Source organism: Panicum hallii, chromosome 9 (assembly GCF_002211085.1).
Source record: "Panicum hallii strain FIL2 chromosome 9, PHallii_v3.1, whole genome shotgun sequence".
In the NCBI taxonomy this organism is placed as follows: domain Eukaryota; kingdom Viridiplantae; phylum Streptophyta; class Magnoliopsida; order Poales; family Poaceae; genus Panicum; species Panicum hallii.
Window position 1 is genome coordinate 44,257,766 of NC_038050.1, and position 26,913 is coordinate 44,284,678.

Consider the following 26,913-nt stretch of genomic DNA (forward strand, 5'->3'; position numbering starts at 1 on the left):
TTCAGTGGCATAATACATACGTCTCTCACTAATAACTAATCGATAAGTCCTATCCGTCCTAATTTCGAAATCGTGGTTAGTGTAACTGCAGAAAACCACAATATATATATCCAATGAACCTTTCATGCCAGCATGTCATTACCTTCTTACCTCATCATCAAAGGTGTCGTTACAGAATGTAAAGTTGAATTGTGCATCAATTTAAGTTTTGACAGAAAAGTAATGCTGGGAGGTGCAGTTATATATATACTATAACCACCTCTAATTCCTTTAATAACATCACCCAAGGGCTTTACGTACTAAGCACAATCCTTAACGAACCCAACGTAGTTTTGCAAAATACTCTGTTGGTCAAATTTTATACTAAAAGTATTTTCAAGGCATTTCATATCTCCAGTGTACCCTTGTTAGCTCTGATACCAGCTGTGGCAGAACCAACTTGAATTACACCGGTTCAAGTACGCGAGTCCACTCTTGAGGGCTCCAACGTGCTTCAAACGGTATAATCCCTTGGCCTGTTGGGTAACGTCCCGATAAACCATCGAATGCAGGATCAAACAAGGTATCCCACATGAAGGCGAGTCCAGAGATACAATTGCCATCATATTTTACAGCACAGGCAGATATATTACATGAGTGTTTAAAAGTAACATCAGTTCTTAACTGATGGAAATTATTACAAAACAGTTTAAAGTTTCAAGTCATGGCAGCGGAGTTTAAAACACGGGCACTGTACACGTCATCAGTATGGATATCATGCTAGCCCTGGCATGATATCACTCGGTAGGATCTGCGTTGGCCGGGGATGGGTCCTACTCCACGGACCAACCATCGGGCAGTGGGTAAGGCCATGGCATAGGCAGAGCAGAGTCATCAGGGGGATTACCTGAACAAAAAGTCACAAGGCAAGACTGAGTATTCTAATACTCAGCAAGGCTTACCCGTTCATGGTATACTTAGCCATGTAACTAGACTTATGACGGCTTTAATGGTTGTGGGTAAAATTTTCAGCTGAAAAGCAACAAAGAGTAGATCCTTAATTTCAACTTTTAGCTTTCAAGTTCTATGTGATTATCCATTCTAGATAAGCACCTATAACTATTCAAGCATGGTAAAATCTTTAGCCAAACATCCTCTTTGATAATCACAAAGTTGCTCTTGTTACTCTATGTGGCAAAGGGATTAAGCAGTCTCAATTTCCGCGAGAAACGGACGATTCCTGAATCGAATTTCAGCTTTGCAAGAGTAAACCTAACTCACATACTTGAAACATTCAGAGATTGTTCCGAAGCAACCGTTTGCCTTTCATTCCGACTCGTGGATCAGAGCCACCACAAGCGACTGCAGGACCATACGCACATCCAATGTGCAGGACGTATGCCTGTAGTGCGACTACACGGCCATACTCCTGGTTGCCCTGCAACACGTATTCCCACACGTCAAATCAAGTAACAGGAAAAACCAAATATGAGTGGTGGGAGGTATGTCCACTCCTCGGACCGATTGGTTACTAGGCTTACCGCTTACCATATTTCCTGGCATGTGGCTAGTACTTTCAAACGCTTAACCACCGCTACCACACACTGCGACCTTATCAAATTGACCAACACAGACGGGGTATCATCTCAACCATGATACCTCACATAAATCCCGTCCATCATCCTTATAGTGATTACAGGAATGTAAACATTGCAACTCCTATATCGCGCGAGTGACAGCAAATCACCTGACTTCTACTGATCCTATTAGCAGAGCGGCTATTCGAACTCGAGTGCTAGTATTCAATACATTGGTTCCTAGGAAAATGTAACTAGGGTTTCTCATATAATTCCTATGAACGTAATGCATTAGGTATAAATAATATAGATTGCAATGTAAATAAAGTAGGGGTTATGTCCGGGGCTTGCCTTCTTGAGTGGGGTTGGTGTCAGACCCGGGGCCACGGGACTGGGTACATAACATCTTATCTCTTATTCATCTTGTTTATCTCTTATTTATTCCGTTTAAATAAGAGATAAGGCTAACCGATACAGGGGGAATCTACTCGAGATATGTTCTGGTACGGTTCCTCAGCTGGTGTTGGTTAGTATCTTTGTAACCCTGGCCTCTCGGATATATAAGGGAGGACTAGGACCCCTCTCAAAACAGACGATCATTAGGTCATTCTACACCAAAGGCAGTACAAACCACCATACAGGACGTAGGGTGTTACGCATCTTGCGGCCCAAACCTGTCTAAGTTCTATGTTCCTTGTACCTTCGAGCTCTTGATCTCGGCGTCTCCTCACCCAAAACTTACCACCTTGGGTATATCCCTCGGTGGGCAGCCGGTTAAACACCGACAGCTGGCGCGCCAGGTAGGGGAGTGCGTCGAAGATCCACTGGCGAGCTCGATGGCATCATTCAAATTCATCAGGTCGGTTCCCTCCCAGGGTACGACATTCGTCTTTGGTTCATGGGTCTGCATCGCAGATGGTGTGGGCAATTTTCGGCGATTCCTCATCGACATGAAGCCCAAGACTCCCGTTGCGGATCTCCGCAACAACCTTGACAAGTTCGTCGACGGGCTCGACAACTTGCCGCTTCATGCCTCTGCAGCACAGATCGAGATGGAGTCTGCTCCAGTCTTGACTTCTTCTGGTGTTGCGACAACTTCCCCTGGTTTGGACTTGTTCCAATCTAGGGGTCTGCATAACCGATCTCAGCTCGGCTTGTGCGAATTGGCCACTGATCTTCAAGAGGCCAACGTCTCTGGGTCCCTCTCCATGTTAGAGAAGGACGTGGACTTGCTGCTCCAGGACAGAAAGCCTGAAGCCACCGCGTGTCGGAGGGCTTCGGGTTGTTCCGGCACCGGTGATCTGGTGGTCACATCTTTGCCGGAAGGGCGCGTTGTGCACTGGAGGAGCATGATGCTCTCCAATCTACCCGAGGCAGAGGGTCGACTTGTGGGTCACCTCGAGCCTTTGCCCTTTCAAGAAGGCAGGCCATTGGCCACTGTGGCGGAGGGGTCGACTGAACTAGTCGACGGAAGCTCTCATGAGCTTTCCTCCCACCAGGTGCTAATGGCCGAAGAAGGCGAGGACGGTGGGGACCTTCCCATCGTCAACTTTGAAGCAATCTCCAAAGATGAGATCACGGCCAACGCCGGTGACGAGAACGACGCCGATCGTGAGACACGGAGGGCCAGGAACAGGGCCCGCGCAATCCGGCGGAGGAGGGCTAACGAGCGAAGGCGATCTATGCATCGCGAGCTCGACCCTGAGTTTGCCGCCGTAAGCGAGCGGGGTTTCAGGACTCCGGTGGCCAACATCGCTAGGGTAACGGCCATCCTCGAGCGTAGCCATGATCCGGAGGTGCGTCAGGCGCTCCTTTATGCACAAAGGGCCTGGATCCAGCTGGATCAGCACAACCCAGCGTCCACCTTCAGGGAGGAGCGCGTGGGTGAGAGCCGGAGCCAGGCTCATAGCCGAACGGCTGGCGGCCGTCCTCGACACCAGCTCAGTAATGACAACGCTCGCGGGAGCCAGGCCCCTGGCGGGAGGCGGCAGCCACTGCAAGGGGGTCAACCGCGACAGGCCAATCATCGATTTCCTCCAGAGGACTTGCGCCAACACATCAATGAAGGTCGCGACGCGCGAACCGTGATCTCCTCCAGGCACAAGGTCCGCGAAGAAGTCAAAACTGAAGGTAATGACTGTAGCGACCGGTTTCCTGCTTTTTCTGCTCATTTCAGCAGCTACAAGTATCCAGAGGGCTTCAAACCGATTGGCATTACCAAGTACGACGGCAAGCAAGCCCCTCAGAAGTGGCTCCGTTGCTACTCCACAGCCATTGAGGTTGCAGGGGGTTCGAACATTACCAAAGTCGTTTATTTTCCGATGGCTTTGGACCCTGCGCCGCTCACATGGCTGGAAAGCCTCGACAGCAACTCCATCGACTCCTGGGAACGCCTCAAGAAAGTCTTCATCGACAACTTCCAGGGAGAGATTGCTCGTGCAGGTACTCGTCATGATCTTGCTCAGTGTAAGCAGGAACGTAATGAGCTTCTGTGGTCCTACACACGTCGTTTCTTCAACGTTCGCGCTACCATTGCCAACATCTCGGAGGACGACATCATCGATTGTTTCTACAACGGCATCACCGACCCGGGCATATACAGGGATTTCGGGCGGAACAGGCCGAAGACTGTTGCGGGCCTTCGTGATATGATGCACGATTGGTCCGAGCAGGAGGAGAAGATGCGGGAGCGGTTCCCGCGGTGTCAAGATAGCAATCTGCGGTGCCCAAATGACAACCGCAATGACAAAGGCCAGCGGGACTTTTCGGGTCCACCCCGAAAATGAAAGCCAGATGATGTCATCGCGGCTATCGATCATCCTTCGCGGGGCAAGAAGTCGACGACGCAGGAGGAGTTCGAGAAGCTCCTACAGAAGAAGTGCCCATGGCATCCGGATGCCAGCCACGCCGCCATCGACTGCTATCACCTTCGGAGGACGTTCAGCAACTCCGGTGGCGGAAAGAAGAACAAGAAGCCTGCTGACAAAGAACCCGAGGATGATTATCAAGAGGATCACGGGCGCAACCCGAAGTTTCAAGACGCTTCAAAGGTTGTCAACGTCATCTTTGGGGGAGATGAGGATTTTGGTTCCAGGCGAGATCAGAAGCTGCTTCTCCGGGAGATTTTGTCCATCGAGCCGGCGGTACCACGACCACTCCGTTGGTCGGAGGTCCCCATCTCGTTCTCCCGTGACGACCAGTGGACGAGCTTTTCGGAGCCCGGTAAGTTCCCCTTGGTCCTGGATCCTGTGGTGGCGGAGGTCAAGCTCACCAAGGTCCTCATCGATGGCGGGAGTGGGCTCAATCTCATCTTCGTCAGCACTTTGAATAAAATGGGCCTGGATTTCAAGGACATGCTGGTTCCCAGCAAGTCTCCCTTTTATGGCATCGTCCCAGGTAACGCGGCACATCCGCTGGGTACGGTGGTCCTCCCAGTCACCTTCGGCACGCGGGAGAACTATCGTACCGAGTTCATCAAATTCGAAGTAGCTAACTTCGAATCTTCTTATCATGCCATATTGGGTCGTCCAGCACTTGCCAAGTTCATGGCAGTGCCACATTACGTCTATCTGCTTCTTAAGATGCTAGGACTCAGTGGAGTACTCACCCTCCATGGCGACTTGAAGAAATCCTACGACTGCAATCAGGAGGCGATCCAATACGCTTCGACTACTCGCGTGCCAGATGCTTCGGGAGAAGTACTCGCTGCCGCACAGCAGCTCTCCCAGTCCGGGCTGGAGATTCCTTCCAAGAAGGCCAGCAAGTTGAGCATCCAGTCGACTGATGATGTGGCCCTCAAGACGATCCAGCTTCAGGAGGGAGATTCATCTAAGACCGCTGTCATCGGTGCGGGCTTAGGTGATAAATAGGAACTCGCGCTCGTCAGCTTCCTTCAGGCTAACCGAGACATATTCGCATGGAAACCAGCGGATATGCCAGGGGTGCCCAGGGAGTTGATCGAGCATGCTTTGAATGTACACCCGAAGGCTACGCCCAAAAAGCAACGCCTGTGAAGGTTTGCCCACGACAAACGTGAGGCTATTAAACGGGAGATCGCTAAACTTCTCGCGGCTGGATTCATTAAAGAAGTAATCCATCCAGAGTGGGTAGCGAATCCCGTTCTTGTAAAGAAAAAGAACAATGAATGGAGAATGTGTGTCGACTACACTGATCTCAACAAGCACTGCCCAAAAGACCATTTTGGGCTGCCGCGCATTGACCAAGTTGTCGATTCGACGGCTGGTTGTGTCCTTCTTTGTTTTCTTGATTGTTACTCAGGATATCATCAGATCACGCTCAAGGAGGAGGACCAAATTAAGACTGCTTTCATCACCCCGTACGGGACTTACGCCTACAAAACAATGTCCTTCGGGTTGAAGAACGCAGGAGCAACCTATCAGCGTGCGATCCAGATGTGTTTCGCAGAGCAGCTGCACCAGAATGTTGAAGCTTATGTGGACGACGTCGTCATCAAGACCAGGACGTCCAGCGACTTAATTGCGGATTTGGAGGAAACATTTAGCAGCCTGCGCAAATTTCGGTGGAAACTCAATCCCACCAAGTGCGTCTTCGGAGTACCTTCAGGGAAATTGCTCGGGTTCATCGTGAGCAACCGAGGCATTGAAGCCAACCCTGTAAAGATCACGGCCATCTCTGATATGGAGGCTCCGGCCACAATCAAGGATGTGCAGAAGTTAACAGGTTGTATGGCGGCCCTGAACAAGTTCATCTCCCAACTCGGGGAGAGAGGACTACCTTTCTTCAAGCTCCTGAAACGCCAAGATAAGTTCCAATGGATGGAGGAGGCTGAGCGGGCCTTGCAGGATCTGAAACATCATCTTCAGTCACCTCCGATCCTTACAGCACCGTTGCCAGGGGAGGATCTACAACTTTACATCGCGGCAACAACTCATGTTGTCAGCAGTGCTATTGTAGTCGAGTGAGGCGAGGAAGGCCATGCGTTTGGAGTGCAGAGGCCTGTCTACTTCGTCAGCGAAGTCCTCTCCGAATCTAAGATACGGTATCCAGCTGTTCAAAAACTTTTATACGCAATCTTAATCACATCAAGAAAGCTATGCCATTACTTCGACGAGTACAAGATTACTGTGATCACGGATTTCCCGTTGGGGGATATTCTTCATAATCAAGATGCCACGGGGCGCATATCCAAGTGGGCCGTGGAACTGGGGGCTTTGTCAATCGACTTCAAGCCACGCACGGCAATCAAGTCACAGGCTCTAGTCGACTTCATGGCTGAATGGAGGGAGAATCAAGTCCCAACTCCAGTGGACAAGCCAGAGCACTGGACCATGTATTTTGATGGGTCCCTCAAGCTCGACGGCGGTGGCGCCGGTGTTCTGTTTATTTCTCCATGAGGTGAACAATTGAAATATGTCCTTCAGATCCTGTGGGCAGTATCCAACAATGAAGCCGAGTATGAAGCCTTGCTTCACGGCCTTCGTTTGGCAATATCACTAGGGATCAAGCGACTACTTATATATGGCGATTCTCTTCTTGTTGTTTAGCAGGTCAACAAGGAATGGGACTGCAACAAGGAGACGATGGACGCTTATGTGCAGGAAGTGCGCAAGCTGGAAAGCAATTTCTCCGGCTTGGAGGTTCATCACGTATTGCGGGAGCACAACATTGGCGCGGATATCCTGTCCAAACTGGGGTCCACGCGTGCTCAGGTTCCGTCGGGAGTCTTTGTCCAGGAGCTCAAGCAGCCATCCATCAAGTCTTCTCCGCAGGTAACCATTGACGCGGGTCCCCAACAACCCGATCGAGAGGTTATGGTGCTAGGGGAGGACTGGCGAGAGGCTTTTATCGACTTTATTCGAGATCAGTGGCTACCAGCAGGGATCGACGCCAAGAGCGCGGAGGCAGCACGCGTCTTGCGAAGAAGCAAGGGCTTCGTCCTGGTCGACGGCAAGCTCTATCGGCGTGGCGCTCGGTCAGGAGTTCTCATGAAGTGCGTCACAAAGGAAGACGGTTACAACATACTGCGGGAGATCCACGAGGGCATCTGCGGAAACCATGTGGCTTCAAGAACGCTGGTGGGGAAAGCATATAGGGCCGGTTTTTGGTGGCCCACTGTAGTGACCGACGCGGAAGATCTCGTGCGTAGGTGCCAAAATTGTCAATTCTTCGGCAAACAGACTCATGTTCCAGCTCATAGCCTCATCACTATACCGCCATCTTGGCCCTTTGCTTGTTGGAGTCTCGACATGATCGGGCCCTTCACGACGGCGCCAGGCGGTTTTACCCATGTTCTGGTGGCTATCGACAAGTTTACTAAGTGGATCGAGTACAAGCCGATAGCCAAGCTCACGCCAGATCGGGTCGTCGACTTCATCTCAGATATTTTGCATCGTTTCGGCTTCCCCAACACCATCATCACGGACTTAAGATCAAACTTCACGGTAAACCAGTTCTAGGAGTTCTGCGAGAACGCTTGCATCAAAGTTAAATACGTCTCGGTTGCACACCCAAGGGCCAATGGACAAGTCGAAAGGGCGAACGGCTTGATCATTGACGGCCTCAAGAAGAGACTTTATGATGAAAACAGCAAGAAGGGAGGCAAACGGGTGCATGAGCTGCCACACGTCATCTTGGGGCTTTGGACTCAGCCGTCCAAAGCCACAGGTCAAACACCTTTCTTCCTTGTATATGGATCTGAAGCTATTCTACCTGCCGATATCATGTGGAAGTCTCCAAGGGTCGAAATGTACAATGAAGGCGAGGCGGACGAGGCGCGGCAGTTAGAGCTCGATTCTGTGGAAGAAGCTCGTTGCACCGCTCTTGTTCAGTCAGCTCGGTACCTGCAGGGGATCCGGCGATATCATGATCGCAACGTCAGGGAGCGGTCATTCAATGTTGGCGAATTGGTGTTGCGTCGTATTCAGGACGAATCTGGCCTACACAAGCTCAACTCAAGGTGGGAGGACCCATTCGTCGTCAAGCAGGTTACAAGGCCAGGGTCTTATCGACTACAATATCCTGAGGGTCAGGATGTCCTGAACTCCTGGAACGTTCAGAACCTGCGCAAGTTCTACCCTTAAGTCGAGGCCTGATGATCGCTGAATCCCCGGGGGCTCAGAAGATCTCTTTTCCCCGAATCAATTTGGAGGCTATGAGCCACATGACTCGGTTTGTACATTCCTTCTTACTTGCATGACGGCCATGGTCACGTGCAAACACATATATATAAATCAACATCTCGTCGAGAATGATGCGGGGGCTATGGCCATGATCATCTCCTTATGACTTTAGTTCCTGACGGAGCCACCGGCTCCGTCCAACTCCTCTACATATCGAGTCCCGCCGCGACCATGGATGGTCGCACACGACAGTAGTCGCATATTTTCCAACATAGTCGATCCGTTCGACTGGCTTACACCTAGTACGTTGGAAAGGGCTCGCATAAAGAGCGTGCATCGACTACAACCTGAGTGGCTGCACTCAGAACAGTCTTGTTTCTACCAAAAGAACGGCAAACCCGCGGCAACACCCACACCTGCTCCTCGCAAGCTCGATCCGTCCGTCCGGGTCCTACCTAGCTTACGGAGCACGCTCACAGCATGAGCGACTTTTGGCTATGCTCAAAGTCGCCGCACTCGGGGTAGTCTTGTTTTTCTGCCCTGCGCACGGCAATCCCACGACGATGCTCGCGTTCTTTCCTAACAAGCTTAGACCCGCTCGATCGAGTTATGGCTAATCTGTTAGACGAGTATTAGCTACCCTTCAGGTCGTTGCACCCAAGGAAGCTCAGCCTGATTTCTTTGATGAATAAGGAGGATTACAGACAAATGGGACCCTCAGCCTGATTCTCCGATTCAACCTAAGGCTCGGGGGCTACTCCATATGGAGTGCGATTTTTAAATCGCACACCATAACAAAAATTCGGGGCATGAGCACCTCATAGATTCGATGCAACCAAGCAAGTACTCGAAGAAGGACTTCAGGACGAAGCTTCAGAAGAAGTCGAATATTCCTTCGAAAGTACTCGATAAGCCTGCAGTACTCAGCTACGAAGAGCTCGGGGGCTTGTCAGACCCGGGGCCACGGGACTGGGTACATAACGTAGTTTGAAGAGGTTTAAGAGATTAAGTCTGTCTTATCTCTTATTCATCTTGTTTATCTCTTATTTATTCCATTTAAATAAGAGATAAGGCTAACCAATACAGGGGGAATCTACTCGAGATATGTTCTGGTACGGTTCCTTAGCTGGTGTTGGTTAGTATCTTTGTAACCCTGGCCTCTCAGATATATAAGGGAGGATAGGGACCCCTCTCAAAACAGACGATCATTAGGTCATTCTACACCAAAGGCCATACAAACCACCATACAGGACGTAGGGTGTTACGCATCTTGCGGCCCAAACCTGTCTAAGTTCTGTGTTCTTTGTACCTTCGAGCTCCTGATCTCGGCGTCTCCTCACCCAAAACTTACCACATTGGGTATATCCCTCGGTGGGCAGCCGGTTAAACACCGATAGTTGGGGCCAGGAGTCTCAAAGTTTTCCGAACTTTGGTTCGGAGCTTCAGTTAATTCTTCGACAGCGTTCCCGGGGTCTTCAGCTGATTCCACTCCTTGTTCCGGGATCAATTCGTAGTCACCGTCGGCGAGAGTAGTCGAGTCTACATGATATGCAAAGTTGTAAGTTAAGGGATGCATATTCTTTTATTTTATCTCACGATAAAGTTGCAATCCAACGAAGGTATAATTTACTTTTTACATATATCATTTATTTCTCTATTGGGCAGTCATTTATCGGGTATTAACCATTTTATCTAGTTACATTAAGTAACAGGGTTGGTTACCCTAATATTTAACTAATGGCATGAGGTAATAGGTTGAGTTAGTTTTGAATATTCAAACTAATTGTTAACAACTTTATCTATTTACTTTGCTAATTATTTATGCTAACCCTAGGTTATTATTTAACTATGGGCTTAATTTATTTTCACGAGAGTATAACATTATCATAGCATGTTTTATTTGTTCTGGTTGTTTTACACCTGATCCTAGGTTGAGAATTTAGGGACAGGTTACTATATTCAAGAATAATACCTCAAAATATTTTCATAATTTTTGTACATTTAAATCCATAGATATTAAATACACAACATTAAGTAGATATTATTCATAATTAAACTCACACTTTATGGAAATGTTATACAACAGTAGGTTAATTATTTTTCCTAAGTCCTATATGTCAAAGCGAAACTAACACAATTGAGTTTACATTTTTACCATTTTTCTGCTATTTACTATGCATTTTATTAGCCTACAACTACTTAAACTTAGCATTTAAATTAGAGCACAAACCACTCAGAAACTGAAAGTCAATCTATAAGGAAAGTTGTTGATCTTAAAATGAGGATTCCAACAAATTTTAGTTTGCATTTTTATAGTTTTTCCTTGAATTGATATGAAATTTTAAAGTTGACAGCACAATTTACACGAGGGGGTCCCAAAGGCACTATTCACATGAGTCTTAAGCCTTGCAGATAGCCCCCTGGGCTTTCAATTCTTTTAATCCCGAGGTCCTTGGCCAGGGGTGAAAGGGGAGCAGGGGTGGAACGGCCGTGTTCCGGCGAGGAGGATCACCGACGGCGAGGTCCGAGGGGAGGGGAAGCTTCAGGGGCTTACGGTGGTCAGATTGAGCCACGTGTCGAGGGTAGAGGTGGTCGGGAAAGGGGATCTCGACGAGAGCCCGAAGCAGCGGTGGAGGGGTCAATGACGACAGTGATGCTCCGGCGGCCGACGTCGGTGAAGGACCGCGCATGAGCTCCAGTGAGTCATGGGGAAGGTATTGGTGCAATCAATTGGGAACATAAGCTTCGGATTAGGGGCAACTGGCGGGAGTAGTGACGATGGCGGCGGAGGTAAACGCCGGCGAGCGTCGGGGAGCTGATGCAGTGCACTAGGCAACCAATGGAGGGGTTGTAGAGCTTCACGGGGTCGAGAGGAGTCTACCTGAGGTGTTGTCGTGGTGCGGGAGGGCTCGGAGTGGGTTGCCCACGGTGAGCAGGAGGCGGCAGCGGAACTCGGGCTGGCCGGAGCTGTGGAAGACGAGGCTCGGATGCGGGTGAGTGAAATTGATCAGGCTGGAGAGCACCAGGGGGTCATGGCGGTGCTCTAGCAGTGCTGGATTGGGGTTCAGAGGGAGCGAGGGCGGCTGACGACGGTGGGCAGTGGGGGCGGCGGAGGTCTGGTGAGGGAGTGAGCTCGGGAAAAGAAGAACGCCGTGGAAAAGAAGTGCGGCAATGCGTAGACAAGATGACAGAGCAGTCGTTGAGCGCGCGTTAAGGCCAGGAGCGGTGCTGTGGGTACCAGCAGGAGCGGGCAACGACGGCGAGGGCGTGGTGGCCGGCGGTAGCTCGGGAAACTCGTGGCACGTGCGGAGGAGGGCAGCAAGGAAGGGGAGCATAGCCGGGATAGTGAGAGGACGACGCGTGGAGTTCATCCCAGCAGGAGGTGGCGTGGCGGCGGCGGCAGAGCGGCGGCCAGGGGTGAAGCACTGTGCCGGCGGCAGGGGGGGAAGCAGAGCAGAGCACGTGCCCGAGGAAGAAGAAGAGAGGGGAGGGGTCCAGGGGACCTGTTTGGAAATTCCAAGAATCTTAGGGACCTCTAGGTAATCTAAAATTTCCCACTGATGTAGAGGTCTAATGAAGAAATACCCAAAATGAAAGTTGGAGAGTTTTTCAAACTCTACAATATTGTTTTAGGGCTCAAGTTCAAAAACCCAAAGCTTATAGCTTTACATGTTAAATTTTGAACAAAAGTAGAATTTGAATTACTTTTGTCCTTACCAAGATAGATTTGATGTAATTTTGGATACATTTGTAAGTTTTCATGGGATGTCATGATGACTTGTATTCTTGCATTTTAGCCCTTAAGTAAACTCTGAGAGTTACTCTTATACTTCAATAATTTGCATAAGAGGACCCATATTTTTGCATTAATTATATTTAGGTCCCTGCTTGCACATAAAGACCTATTTTTCTTAGGATTTAATCTATCTATTGCATTTTCTTTCCTATGGTGATATAAATTTGACACCTAGTGTTATATTTTTTCTAGGTTTTGATGCTATCTCCCAGTTTACCCAATTAACACTAAAGGACCTATATTTTACAGAATTACAATTATACCCCTGTTCCTTTGTGCTATACACATACATCATAGCAAGCATACACTTTTGACACTAAAACCTAGTGTCTATATTTCTAATTACCTGAATGTCACATGTGCAAATTAATTGTATAATGTTACAAGTACTTAATCTTGGGCATGTGGCAAGCACGTACCGGTACTACCAGATTCGTTTTTGATTTAAGTGAATGACGTGTCAGTTCGCAAGGCCTTTAGATGTGTGTTTGCACGTGGCACGCTCTCGGGGTATCGCGTGCTATCTCTCATCTTAATGGTAGTGACTGGCGGTTTCCTTAAACCGAGAATAAACTGAGCAGTTCTTACAAGTTGCATTAGAGCCGTAGTTCCATGGAGTGAGCCTAAAACTTGCTTTGTGGGGCGAGAGTAAATGTTTGATTTGTTATAATGCATGCTTGCTGAATTTATTTTTTGAGCCTATGCTGTTGTGTGAAACGATGAGAGGAGACGTCATATTGCACTCTTATCTTGCATGCATGCACTCATACATTGTAATACTTGTTGGAATATAAATGTCACAATTTTCTCACTCTTTTAGTCCCCAAAACTGCACCTAATCAATGTAATATGCTGCCATCCAAATATTGCACCCCACAATCTTGTCACTTCTAACATGCAGAATGTATATTTACCCTAGAGTTTACCATCCAAGTATCAATCTTGCGCCAGATCTTTATCTACATGCTATCTTCCACCTTTTCTCTTGGACTTTATTCCTTGTCCTTCACCCTTTGTCGCAAACTCATTTTATTTGACAATAGGATGAAGTTGTGTTTGGGGAGTGGAGCGGAGAGTGTAGTGGTTTAGGTGGGAACAATAATGATAACAACAACAACCTTCCTGATCCTCCCATTTACCCGACTCTCGCACATGTGTTCGTTCAACAAACTTAACTTCTTGGGCAAATCGTCAATCATATCGGCAACATTAGCAATGTCGGCAACCAAGCTCCTATGGATGAACCCCAAGTTAACAAGTATGGGGAATTTTTCTGTGGCTCCATGGACCCTCTCGATGCGGATTTTGGCTCAACACCATTGAAGAGAAGCTTGACCTTATCCAATGTGAGCAACACAAAAAGGTTCTCTTTGCTACTCGTCAACTTCATGATGCCCTGGGGCTTGGGGGTGGAATTTGAGAGCTTCTCGGCCCGAAAATTACTGATTCATGTGGAAGGAGTTTTGGACCGCATTTCGCTCCTTGCACATCCCCAAGGGTATCATGGTCATCAAGAAGAAGGAATTCCTCAATCTCACTCAAGGCAATTGTGATGTGATGACGTATATTAATGCCTTCAACACCCTTTTCCAATATGCACCCGAAGAAGTGGCTACCGATGCTAAGAACTGAGAGCGCTTCTATCTCAGAGAAATTGGAAGAGAAGCTCTCTACCATCAAGTATGATGACTTCAATGACATGGTAAATATTTTATCCGGACCGAGCACAAGATGATGAAGCTTGAAGCCAAGAACAAGCGCCCTGCTCCTACCTCAGCGGGTGGTAGCTCCTCACATCCACGTGTGGGGCCTCCTCCTCCCCCTCATGCACCGGATTCTCAACCTCCATGCCATATGTGGGTCGTGCGCCACCCTCCCAAATCTTGAAGGATAACCTCCAAGGCTAGCCAATGTCTATTGGAGCGACCCAAGTGGTGCTGCAAGGGGTCCATGCAACAATTATGGTGGCACAGGCCACATCTCAAAGAATTTCCCCTCTCCAAGACACGGTGGTGCCTCCAATGCATCTAGGCCCAACAACCCTACACCTAAAGAACCACGTCAAGGAGCCAAGCCACATCATGTCCACATCAACTACACTACCGTGGAAGAAATTTCGGAGGATGCCGAAGTGCTCATGGGTACGCTCCTCATAAATACCCATCCGTCCATTGTTCTTCTTGATTCTGAAGCAATCCGTTCATTTATCAACAAGAAATTCATATTGCATATATAGTAAAGTTCAAATGCAAACCATACAATCACCATATCTTATAGATTCACCGGGTGGGGAAATCATCCCTAGAAACTTTGTGGATAATTTTCCAATTCTTATGGAGGAAGCTACTTTTAGAGCTAATTTTCTCATCTTAGATAAGTTGGGATAATGTTCCAATTCTTATTGAGGGCAGTTCTTACAAGGGGCATCGTATGATCTTTAGTTTCAATAGATAAATTCAAACGATCTAGGGCAGACATAGGTGGATGAGCTTACCAGAACTCCTTCAATATTGGATGGAGCAGTTTGGCTAGGGAACGATGGCGAGGGACGAATTGCCGAAGGGCATAGTCATGGTATCCACAATGCAATCACTTGCGCCCTTCAATCTTCTTTGCAGTGGTGATGGTTGTGTAACCACAACGTACGTAAAGAGCTGTGGAGATGAGAAAATATCTTGGCGGTGGTCTACATCCCCTCAAAGAAATGAGTGGCGGCGGTTTGCCTCCCTCAAGGCGACGTCAACCCCATCTTTCCAATTCCTTCTCCCTAGCGGCTGTTTGGCAAGCGAAGTGACTGTTAACCAATGCAGCTTACCTCACCCATGTTCGGCCTGGCTCCAGGTCTGAAAATCTGAGCCTAGGCCCATGTTGGCTTTGTACGATTCGTGCCATTCAGTCTAATCCGTCAGCTGAGAAGACGGCTGGATGCAATGACGTGTTCTAGGGGACTCGAAAAGGCACCATCTTTAAATGGATCTTCCCTTGTTCCTCAATCTTCGAAGAATGCGGCATTGGATTAGAGAAAGTTCTCTATTCTGAACACTTCCTATAAATAGGCAACACATTTTAAATCTAAATGCTAACATATTTTGATGAGTCAGTCTTTTTCGCTCACATTTTTTGGAAGGCTTTGATCTTGAATCACGGTGAGGAGATAGCACCGTCAAACATGGAAAAATTGGAAACCTATGTAGTCAAATATGGAATGTGCAAAACAAAAGATGGGCGGGCTCATTGCTTGGGTAAGTGCGGGACGCGAGTAACAAAAAGCCTTCATTTTGGTAAGAACATTTTAGAATCGTCGAAACCATGGGTCTCCACGACTTTTATCAAACCTTCCGACCTGACAAGTGGACCCTCTGTTAGGGGTACGGGAGAAAAATCAAGATATCTTCAGGAGTAAACTTTTGTGCAGTAAAAATTAGCCAGATGGTTGCCACTCCGCTCGTGAGGGGAAGTAGCGAGCAAACTAAAGAAGTTTGGGACTAGAAGTTGAGAAAAAAGAGTTCTACGAATTGGGAAGAAAAAATACCTAAATAATTAGCCCAATTAATTACTAGTTAAAATTCATATTTTGATTTTTCATATGGATTGTGATGGCAAAATATAAAACCTAAAAAGGAGTTATGTAGTAAAATACAGATCATAACTATTCAATTTGGGTATAAATAAAAGTAGAAAAAGATGGGTATGTTTGGTTCTTTACCAGAGAACCTAGACCTAATATCGGCCTAGGCAAAAATCAGGGAAAAAAATTGTTTGGTTTATGACCGAGCTAAATCTCGGACAATGCCAGAATTTGGAAGGAATGTGGTGTTTGGGTTGCAGCTTTTCCAAAGTTTCCCAAGATTTGTTAGCATGACACCATGGGGCCACGTGCCACTAAAATTTTTGGCTTCATAATATAATCAAGATGGGTGTCGATCAGAAATATTTAATTGCAAATTTGCAATGGATATTATGACCAAAAGAGATTATCAATCTGTCAGCATGTGAAGGCCAATTTCAGGGGCCCACGAGGAACACCTTTTTGAGTCCGGAACAGGGAGATCATCTTGAATGCGCTGTCGATTAGGGAAATATTGACACAGGCAATTAAACAGATTCAGGCCATCCGAGGGTGTAACAACCTGCATCATGTGTTGGAGTCGATTCGATTGCTTGACCCAACTCCGGATAGAAGATGTACAATGTTGTACAATGCTGTTTTAGCAGCGCTCTGTTCTAGCTATCTATGTCTTTAGGGTCCAACCCACGGTCTTGGGGCTCCCTCCACTTATATACCCATGGGGGATCCCGCAAATGGCTGGCCCATGGGATTAAGGGTTTAGGTAGGGAATTCCTCTAGCCATGGGTGGATGAAACTGTTGTCACCTCCATGCCGTCCTCCGTCTGCCCATGGGTGTTAGCAACGGCCGCCTCAGTAGGTTTCAAGGTGGTGCGAACACTGAAGCCATAGTCCGGGTGGTGGACCGACACAAGTCCCGCACCAGGGCCACAAATCCAGAGCCTGGCCAGGGTCGGGCTCACACCGTCAGCGGTCTAGATCCACCTTTGCGAACCCGCAGTAGTGATTGCTAATGTGACTTGCTTCGATGGTCCCTTGGCTCTAGTGCACTTTTTCAAGTTACATAGGCAAATTAATTCGGTCATCCTTTAGAGTGTATTTGGTTGGGCTGTGGCTTTTGGAAAAGCTGCTGTAATCTGTGGGTTATGGAAAAGCTGCTGTGAAAAAGCTGCTGTGGGAAAGCAGAAGACCGTTTGGTTAGAGCAGCTGTGAGCTTCGGGAAACTGTGTGCTGTGGGTGAAATACTTATAATACCCCTTAAGGTTTGTGGGACTGTCTATATACAAAATACTTGTACAAACCTAATATGTTCGTAAATATATTTTTTATAAAGGAAAACATTAAATTTTCTAAGGTTTCATCCATATGGTCCACATAAATAGAACTGTAGCAATTATACAAGATAAAAGGGCTCATAAACTATGATATATCTCAACATAACTATCCTCCTCTCGCACTAACCAAATCATCAACAATCTTGTTACGAATGGTATTCATGGTATCCTCATTCTCTACATCTTCACTCCCATCTACTTGTGTTTGTGTTGTGCCACTTATAGATGGCGGCGGCCAGGGCGGCAGTGGGGCGGAGGCGGCCGGGGCGGAAGCGGGCGGGGCTAGGGCTGGGGTGGGGCGGCAGCCGCGGTGGAGGTGGGGTGGGGGCGAAGGCCGGGGCGGGGCGGCGGCAAAGGCGGAGGTGGGGAGGGGGCGCGGGTGGGAAGAGATGGGGAGACGGGTGGGAGTCGGACGGGTGGGAGAATAGAAGAGTGAATTATTTTTTCACAACCAGTGGCAGGTGGGTAATTTTTTACCCCAAAAGCCACTAAAAGCAGGGAAAGATGTGCTTTTGCATTTGTACTGCAGTGAAAGCTGCTTTTAGGCAAAAGCACCTAGAGCTTCTGAGTCCTTTGGTTGGCTTTAAGCTTTTGCAAAAGCAAAAGCAGGTTGGAAAGCCCAACCAAACACATCCTAAGTATACTGAGATTATTAGTCGGTGAGGGGTAGAAGCACACCAAATCAATCGCTGCATGGGTAGGAGAAGCAGAAGCTACTGGATTGACCGATTCATATGGTCATGGTCATCAAAGCGACCACCGAATCAGTCGGTGGTCCTAGAAGGAAGAAGAATGCCTTCAAATGACCTATTAATTCGGTCATGTCCATAGGAGCATCACCGAATCAGTCGATGAGGCTTGAGGGGCCCGGGAGTCAGCCACCCAATAGCTACCTTGCACAGTAGGACCGAATCATTCGCTCAGTATATTTAGAGGGACCGATTCATACTGTTAGGGGGACCAATTTAGTCGGTCAAGGCAAATTTTGTGCTCGTTGGTGCAACGTCTAGTTTCTTTGGTTGGGGTTATAAATACCCCTCCACCCGGCCATTTGAAAGCATCTAGGCCTTAATTCGAGTTTTGGTAATTGATGACAATATTTGTAGACTAACAGTTTCTTAAGAAGAAATGTGTATAGGTTGGTCCAAAAGAAAATGAGCATACATTAATAACATGAAGAAACTTGGAGATGATTTCGAAGGGATATGCTCAACGCAAAGTTATATGATAGAGCTTTTCTATTTTTACTAGTTATAAGGTGATTAGTAGATGAGATAAATAGCCGTACTATCAAGAGGGGTCAACGTGCATTTGCTTGACAGTTTCATAGTGCTATTTTTCTCAAACAATTGCATTGCATGCATGAGGGTTAACTACATCTAAAAAAATAGCGTTCTTGTATTTCAAAATGTGTGCTGACACGTAGTGGTGGACCGCCCATCCTGAGGGGCGGATAGTGTCAGACCTGGGGCTACGGGGCTGTGCATATAGCGTACATTTTTTCTAGAATAAGGGATGAGACATGGTCCGTACCCTCCACCAATTGTAACTACTCGTATAGGAGTAGGATTAATCAGAACAGAAGGAAACAACCCGAGTTGCACTCGGGTAGAACTCCTAGGCTACTGTCGGGCTAGGATTTTCATGTAAAGCTGACCCCCAGACTATATAATGACGGGCAGGGATCCCCACCAAAACGATCAACCAACATCAACACCTAAGGCAATACAAACCACCACACAGGACGTAGGGTATTATGCTCTCGGCGGTCTGAACCTGTCTAAAGTCGTGTTCCTTGCTCCTTCAAGTTTCTAATCTCGGCGACACCCCACCTGTTATCTACCACCTCGGGGGTATATCTCGGTGGGCTTGGAGGTTAAACACCTACAGCTGATGTGTATGGTAGGGGTGCTCATCGACAGCTGGCAAACTCGATGGCAATGTTCAACTTCACCAGCGCCGTGTTCGACGAGGACACGACTTTCGTGTTTGGCTCATGGGTCTGCATCGCTGACGGTGCAGGCTACTTTCGTCGGCACCTCATCGACGACATGGCCAGAGGCACCTCATCAAATTTTTGCTGTAATCTTGAGGACTTCGTCGACAACCCCGACGCCATGCACACCAAAGAAGAAGGCACAACTCAGCAACTCGGAGACAGCAGATGCGCACGTGTCATTGGCCCTCTTACGCGGGCGAGGCAGTCGGCTATGATTGATTACCCTGGCCCCAAAATGTGGAGGCAGACGGATCGCCGGGCATATACTACATGTATTGAACAAGGAAGATTCCTTTTCTAATTTTTCCTATATCGGATACAATCCGTGGTTGTATTAATTACTAGCAAGGATTATTATACTAATATATCTCCGCTACCATGATCTATGCATGGTATGTTCTCATCCATGTGGAGCTTGCTGGCGGTGTTCTCGCAGATAAGGACGGCACGAGGCTGTTGATGACGGCGAGGAAGGTGCATGCATGGCAAACTGACCCAGCGCCGCATCATAACTCTACGATGAAATTCCAATGACACGACCGGAGGTGCCACATGCGTGTATGACCGAGGGGGTTGGCGCGACCTGCATGTGGTCCAAATACAAGCAAGCAGCATGCACCGGGGAAAAGTTATGCGCTGCAGACCGCCCTCATTCGTGTGCTGATCAGTGACGCTGGTGCACATCGGCTACAACAACACTGTTGCCTGAATGGAAAGCAACGCCCGCCCAGCACGACAATCTCGACCACTAGGACCCGACGTGCCAATCGGGAATGATTGCAAGCATCAAGCTAGGACTACTTCGACTTCGTATGGATGCTCGCCGACCCACCGACGACTACTTCAATTTCACAAGGGCACTCGGCGACCCGCTAACGACTACTTTGACTTCTCGAGGGCGCTCGGCGACCCGCCGACGACTACTTCGACTTTGCGAGGACGCTCGGCAACCCGCCGCCGACTACTTCGACTACTTGTCTCAACTATAAAACTAGTAGGGAGCGGGCCTCACGCAGTTAATGACTAGTCGGAATAGATTCCGAGTAGTTGGGCTTTACCAACAAACCGTTGCGGCTCCATCGACGAGCGCTACAGCTCCGTCGACAAATCACCCACGAATCAAGCTAACTCATGCTTTGATATTTTTTAAAAAATATTCTTTATGCCTGGATATTAACCATGTGCCTCCGCCGTCACACTATAATTGTGTTCCCAACTACTCATGAAACTTGGGGCTTGTAGTCGGGTCTACACCTAACGGGTGTATAACATGCGCTCCATGAGCGTTCTCTTTTTTTTTCACGCAGCACCGACTGCTCTAGTTTTCTCTTAGCGGTTGCTAAAATACCTGGATAGCACACACTTTAATCCGTGAAACCTCGACTCTTATGTACTCCTATGTTCCTACGCATGCATGTGGCCATGCTCCCTGCGCTATGGGCTACGGCTATCAGGAATCAGGTGCTTAAAATCGTAATAGGCTACCTACCTGGGGAAATCATGTGACCTAGCAAGAGAAAAATGTGAAAAGTTTTACATGCATTTTACAATGCTGGGATTTGCTCCCAATGCAATATTGTGTATATCAGTTACAACATACTTTTATATTTACCTTGCAAGAGACCAGACCTAGACCATGCCACTAAGCGAGGTATGCTCTCGAGAGTTGCCTTACTTGGCCATCACTTCGTCGACATAGATCACTCGGCGTACTTTCAGCGGCTCGTCTAGCTCCAATGCTCAGGAGCTGGGTGCATAAGGCACTCAGCGTGTTTTCGGCGGCTCGTCTAGCTCCCAGGCTCGGGGGCGGGTGGATTACTACTTGGCACATCTCCATTGGCTCCGCTAGCTCCTCGGCTCGGGGCTGGGCGCCAATAAGATATGGCTGTTACGACTCACCTGGCTCATAAGCTCGGGGGCTGGATGCTGCAAAACTACTCGGCAAAGGACTTACGCGAAGACTTCCCTCTATTACTGCGGGGTTAAATAACCAGCGGTAATAGATGGGATCTCGAGATAATATTTATTTTAAGCGGTAATTTAGGATTTCTTTGGTAAAGTTATTTGTTTAAACCATTTTTAAGGGATGCCATCCGAAAAAAGGGGTTTTCAAATTTCTGAACCAATTTACCCATTTAACCATCAAATCAAACTCTTAAATTTTTACACAACCCATGCCACAACTTTTTGATCCTTTTTCCAAACCTTGAGATTTGGATTCAAGTCTCGGGGGCTACAGGACATGTGTCATCGATGACTTATTTTTTAAATTTTTGGAAGATAAGGATGGAAGATTCAAGACTAATTTGACAGTCAGTCTGATTCTTCTAGATTTAACCTAAGGCTTGGAGGCTACTCTATATGGAGTGCGAGTTTAATCGCATCCCATATAAAAGAAGACTTGAAAACTACTCAGGGCTTGAGCACCTCACAGCCTCGATGCAGCCAAGGAAGTACTCGAAAGACATCTTCAAGATGAAGTTCGGAAGAACTCGAAGATGCCTTCAGAAGTATTTGGAAGCCTGCAATACTCGACTACGAAGAGCTCGGGGCTTATCATACCTTGGGCCACGAGACTGCGTAAATGGCGTACATTTTCTAGGATAAGAGATGGGACATGGCCCATACCTTACACCAATTGTAACTACTCGTATAGGAGTATGACTAGCCGGAACAGAAGGAAACTACCCGAGTTGCACTCGGGTAGGATTCCTAAGCTAGTATCGGGCTACAATTTCCATGTAACCCTGTCCCCCAGACTATATAAGGGTGGGCAGGGACCACATCCAAAATGATCAACCAACATAAATACCTAAGGCAATACAAACCACCACACTGGACGTAGGGCATTATGCTCTCGGCAGCCCGAACCTGTCTAAAGTTTCGTGTTCCTTGCACCTTCGATTTGCTAGTCTCGGCGACACCCCACCTATAATCTAGCACCTCGGGGGTATATCTCGATGGGCTTGAAGGTTAAACACCGATAGACAGTCCACCAATCCTTCAAAATTTTGGGATAGAAAGGTTTCTTGTTGAGCCGAAAAAATGAAGGGCGTACGGTCTGACCCTGGGGGACGGATGGTCCGCCAGCTAAAATATGACTTTGTACAAAGCATTCGGTGGTTCTGGTGGCGCTGAAAGGGTGAACGGTGGACGGTTCGCCCTAGGTGTGCGGACAGTCAGCCAGCTAATTTTTAGAACTAGACGGAACTTGGGTTGTTCTGTGTGTTTGAGTTGTTTTACATGCGAACGGTCCACTCCTTGTGAGGTGGATAGTTCGCTAAGGCTGAAACGGTTGACTCTGACATGCATTTATTGCACTTCCAGCCGTTGGATTTGAAAAGCGAATGGTCCGGTTCTTGTGAGGCGGACAATCCATTAAAGCTTTGTTTTCATGGGATTTGAGTGTAACGTTTGGATTTTGATGGAGTGGCTATGTATACCTCATGCTCGCTCATGGATGAGGTCTCCTAGCATATTTGAATGCTTCCTTGACATACTTCGAGTTAGCCATCTCCTCTCTCTCTCTCACTCTTTGCTTACGGATTGCATTCTTGTGACTGTGAGAGCATCCTAGTGTATTGCATCAAGAGTTTGAGCTTTGTGGAACTAGGGAGTCTTCAAGAAAGCATCATCAACTTGTTACTCTTGGGAGTTGCCACTCCCTAGATGCTTGGAGAAGGTGAAACCGTTGAGCCATTCAAGGAGATTGTGAAGGTGCCCTGGTTTGGATTGCGAGAGGTTCTTGTGCTCACCATGCCGGAGTGGTGAAGAGCAACTCTTGTGGAATCAAAGTTTGGAGAGGTTCATTAATTCAAGCTGGCTCAAGATGAAGAGGTGTTCTTGATAGAGGAGCGGTTGAAGTTTTGAATCCACCTCAACATGGATTAGGGGTGACCAGCAAGTCATCGACACTACGGAAAAAATTCTTGTCTCGTGCCTGGCTATTTCTATGTTCAATTCATTCATGCTATTTATTTTGAGCACTTTACTCTAATAGAGATTGAATTGCTACTTCTCACCATAGGTTGCAAATCCCCACTAGTGATAGGAGTTAGTAGAAATAGGGGCTCATTTTTGTTACTAATTAAATTTGCTTAGTATTTGTTAATTTAGTTAAAACTACCTATTCACACTCGTCTAGTCGGTATCCTTGATCCTACAATTGGTATCAGAGCCGAGGATTTAATCATTCTGGAGTAAGGATAATGACTAGTGATAATGGTATTCATGTTGGGAAGCCATCGTTCTTTAATGGGAATAATTATGATTATTGGAAGACTAGAATTGATGAGGACATCAACATCAACGGTACATCCACGCGGACACAAGTACCTATTGCTGGTCCTATTAATCGTGCTCGTGCTCATCAACTTAATCATCAGGTGAGTTCACTTTTGAGTTCATGTCCATCATGTTTAGACCACAGAGATGCGTGCATTCTTATTTTTCTTAGGAACCAAGGAGACGACCGAAAGGGAAATGGATTCGCGCAGGCTGGATTCGGACTGCTGAACAGCACAAACTTGTGACGTTCACCACGGTCGCATACGGACTCGGATTAGGGCATTCAAGTACTTCATAGAAAGCTTATGAAGTCGTCTTTCAAATTAATCTGGCCCCATATCCATATCTGTTCGGAGTCCGGCGCAATCGTCAAACTAATATAGAGTTCTTTTCTACCCACGGTGCTGCATCACCCTATTTTAGCCCAATGGGCTGTGTATCAAGTTGAGTCCATTACGGACGCATCCTAGGATTGGAGTACGACCCAGCACCCCTATGGTCATCCTCCCACGTCCTTATACCCCTTAGCCGCCGCCAAGAGCACTTGGATTTTGTTTAGATCAAGTTTAGCTCTCGCTACTTGCTGGTAAGTGCGCGTGCTGGATCAATCGCCCGTCTTCCTGTCTTCGGAACCCCACCTCATTGGAGATTGAGTTTGAAACCTTCATTTACATCTCGTAATTTAGTATTTGTTCTACTTATTCTTGCTAGTTCTTCGATTGCTTGCAGGATGAGTGCCCTAGTGGCCGGGGTGTCATGCTCCACAAGATCGCGGCAGCCATAGGAGGTGGTGTATCGATTGCTAAGGCGCAGCGTCCTTGGAAGGCTATAGTCGGGCCATGAATGTCATCTCCCTCATCAATCGAGTTATCTCACGCCTCTCATCAAAAGATCAGGAACAAACCCTAGCGGGTTCACATCAGGTCCGCTAGTGACAGATCAAAATTGTTCAGATACAAATGGGTTCTATCAGGTTCACAAAATTGATAGGCGGATGGTCCGCCAGCAGGACACGAACGGTCCGCCCCTATGGGATTTCAGTGGAGCCAGCCAGCCAAGCCTTATCTTTCTCCCATCTCTTTCTTCTCCACCAAACTCGACCACAGCTCTCCAAAAGCTCTCTCTTTCTCCTTTGCACGTGGTAAGGAACCTTCAAGGGGGAGGATGCTTGGCGTGGTTCCCGAATGGTCTAAAAGCATCTACGGACACTCCATGAGCTCCTCCATCATGTCTTCTTGGTATTTCATTGATTCCCCATCTCATGTTCTTGGATTTCATCAATAGAGATGCTTAGGGTTTGAGGGTGTGATCTATTTTTGGGCCATGGATTCGTGAAATTGGTTGATGGAATTGGTTGCAAGTGTTGAGGAGATGTTATGGTTAAAATTTGGATGGTTGATTTGAAGTAAAACTCAAGTTTGAATGGATCAAAGTTGGGGGCTGTCATTGTGCTATTTCACCCATGCACAGTGACAAGCGGACGGTCCACCCCTCCCTAGCGGACGGTCCTCCAGCTACTGTTTGTTGCAGAACAGCCAGGACTTTTGGATAACTAACATTGAATATCTTTTGATGATGCTTATGGTTGAATCTTGTTCTCTAGCAATAAAAGGAAGATCTTCAAGACAATGGAGTGAAAATTAAATGAGGTGGCTCATCTAAAAGACAAAGAGGCAATGATGATGATCCCAATGATGATGATTATCTGCCAAATGCAAGTGAGTTGGAACCTGAATCTTCTGTTGGTGGTGTGGGAGATGAATCTGCTATGGATGAAGATGATGGGAGTGATGAGAATGAAAACTTGGATATGAATGCTCTCAATTTTCCTGGCAAAAATTGGACAGCTAAAGAGTACTCAAATGCAAGATCAATAAATCAGTATGATCTTGATAGAGACACAATTGTCCTCTTCTTCTACACACTCAGGTACAACAAGATGCCTTCTTTGGTCATATGGTTAAGAAAACAGTGTTGAGACATCAAATCATAGACCTAGGCCATATGGAAAATCAGGCAGTCATGACTGATCTAGTTGATAGTTTGAGAACATGGGTCTTACAAATTTCTTTTAGCATAGATGTGATTGGAACAAAACTATTTTTTGTCAGTTCTATGCTACTCTTGAGTTTAATATGGATGAAGAAACGCTAGTTTGGATGATCGGAAAAAGAGAAGATATCATGCTACTTTTGCTGAGTTTGCTGCTGCAAATGAATTGAACTATAACTTTCTCAAGGATGAGCATAGTATCAATATGATGGCTGAAATTCCACTTGTTGAGAATGATTATCCTTCCTTCTATAAGCCTGATCGCATTGGTATTCCTCGTGTCTTTGGAGGTAACAAGGTCTTAGGCATCATCCAACTGTTATCAACAAAATTGCAAGAGTAACCTTTATGCTTAAAAGTGGAAATAAGGATAAAGTTCAAGGTTTCTATTGGAATCTGATCTCTCATGTTAATGGTAACAAGGTGGATGTCATTGTTATTATTATGAATCAGTTGGCAGATTTGAGGGTGAACCTTGAGATGAACTTGTATTTTGCTCCATACATCATGTCATTAATACAAGCCAAGAACAGATTTAGAGGAGTGTGTGACATCAAGCATCAGCCTTTCAAACCATTCAAGAATGACACAACATTTCTTGAGAGGCCTTTGACTCCTTTTCCTGATATTGAGGTTGATGAGGATGACAATGAAAATGAAGGTGATGCTGGAAATGAGGGTGTAAATGTTGATTAGCAAGCCATGCGATCTCCACCTCCTATGCAGCCATAGTGGGTGCCTCCAGCTAGCTATTTTGACCCATATCTTGCCACCATGCAGCAGGGCATTAACACTCAATTTGATGGGTTGGAAGCTCAGATGAACAGCAGTTGAAATTTGGGATTTCAGAACATGAACCAGCAGTTTTAGGGTCGGTTGAATGCTGGCTTTTAGACTTTTGGGCAGAAACTACACAATGAGATGTATCAACCCATTATGAAAAGGATGCAAAATGTTCAGGAAGGACTACACACAAATATTGCAGCCTTGGATTCAAGGTTTGATGATTTTCCTACTTCAGAGCAGCATCAGGAGCTTGTTGAGAGGCAGCAGAAGCTTCAGAATGACTTTGACAACTTCTCTACCACCTTCTCGGGTTTTATAGATCACTTTTACTCAGTGTATCCAGCTCCAGTGCCCCCTCCTCAGTTTTATCCGCATCAGCCATTCTATCCTCCACCACCATCTTCGCCGCTAATGGATGACTAGTTTTTTTGCCAC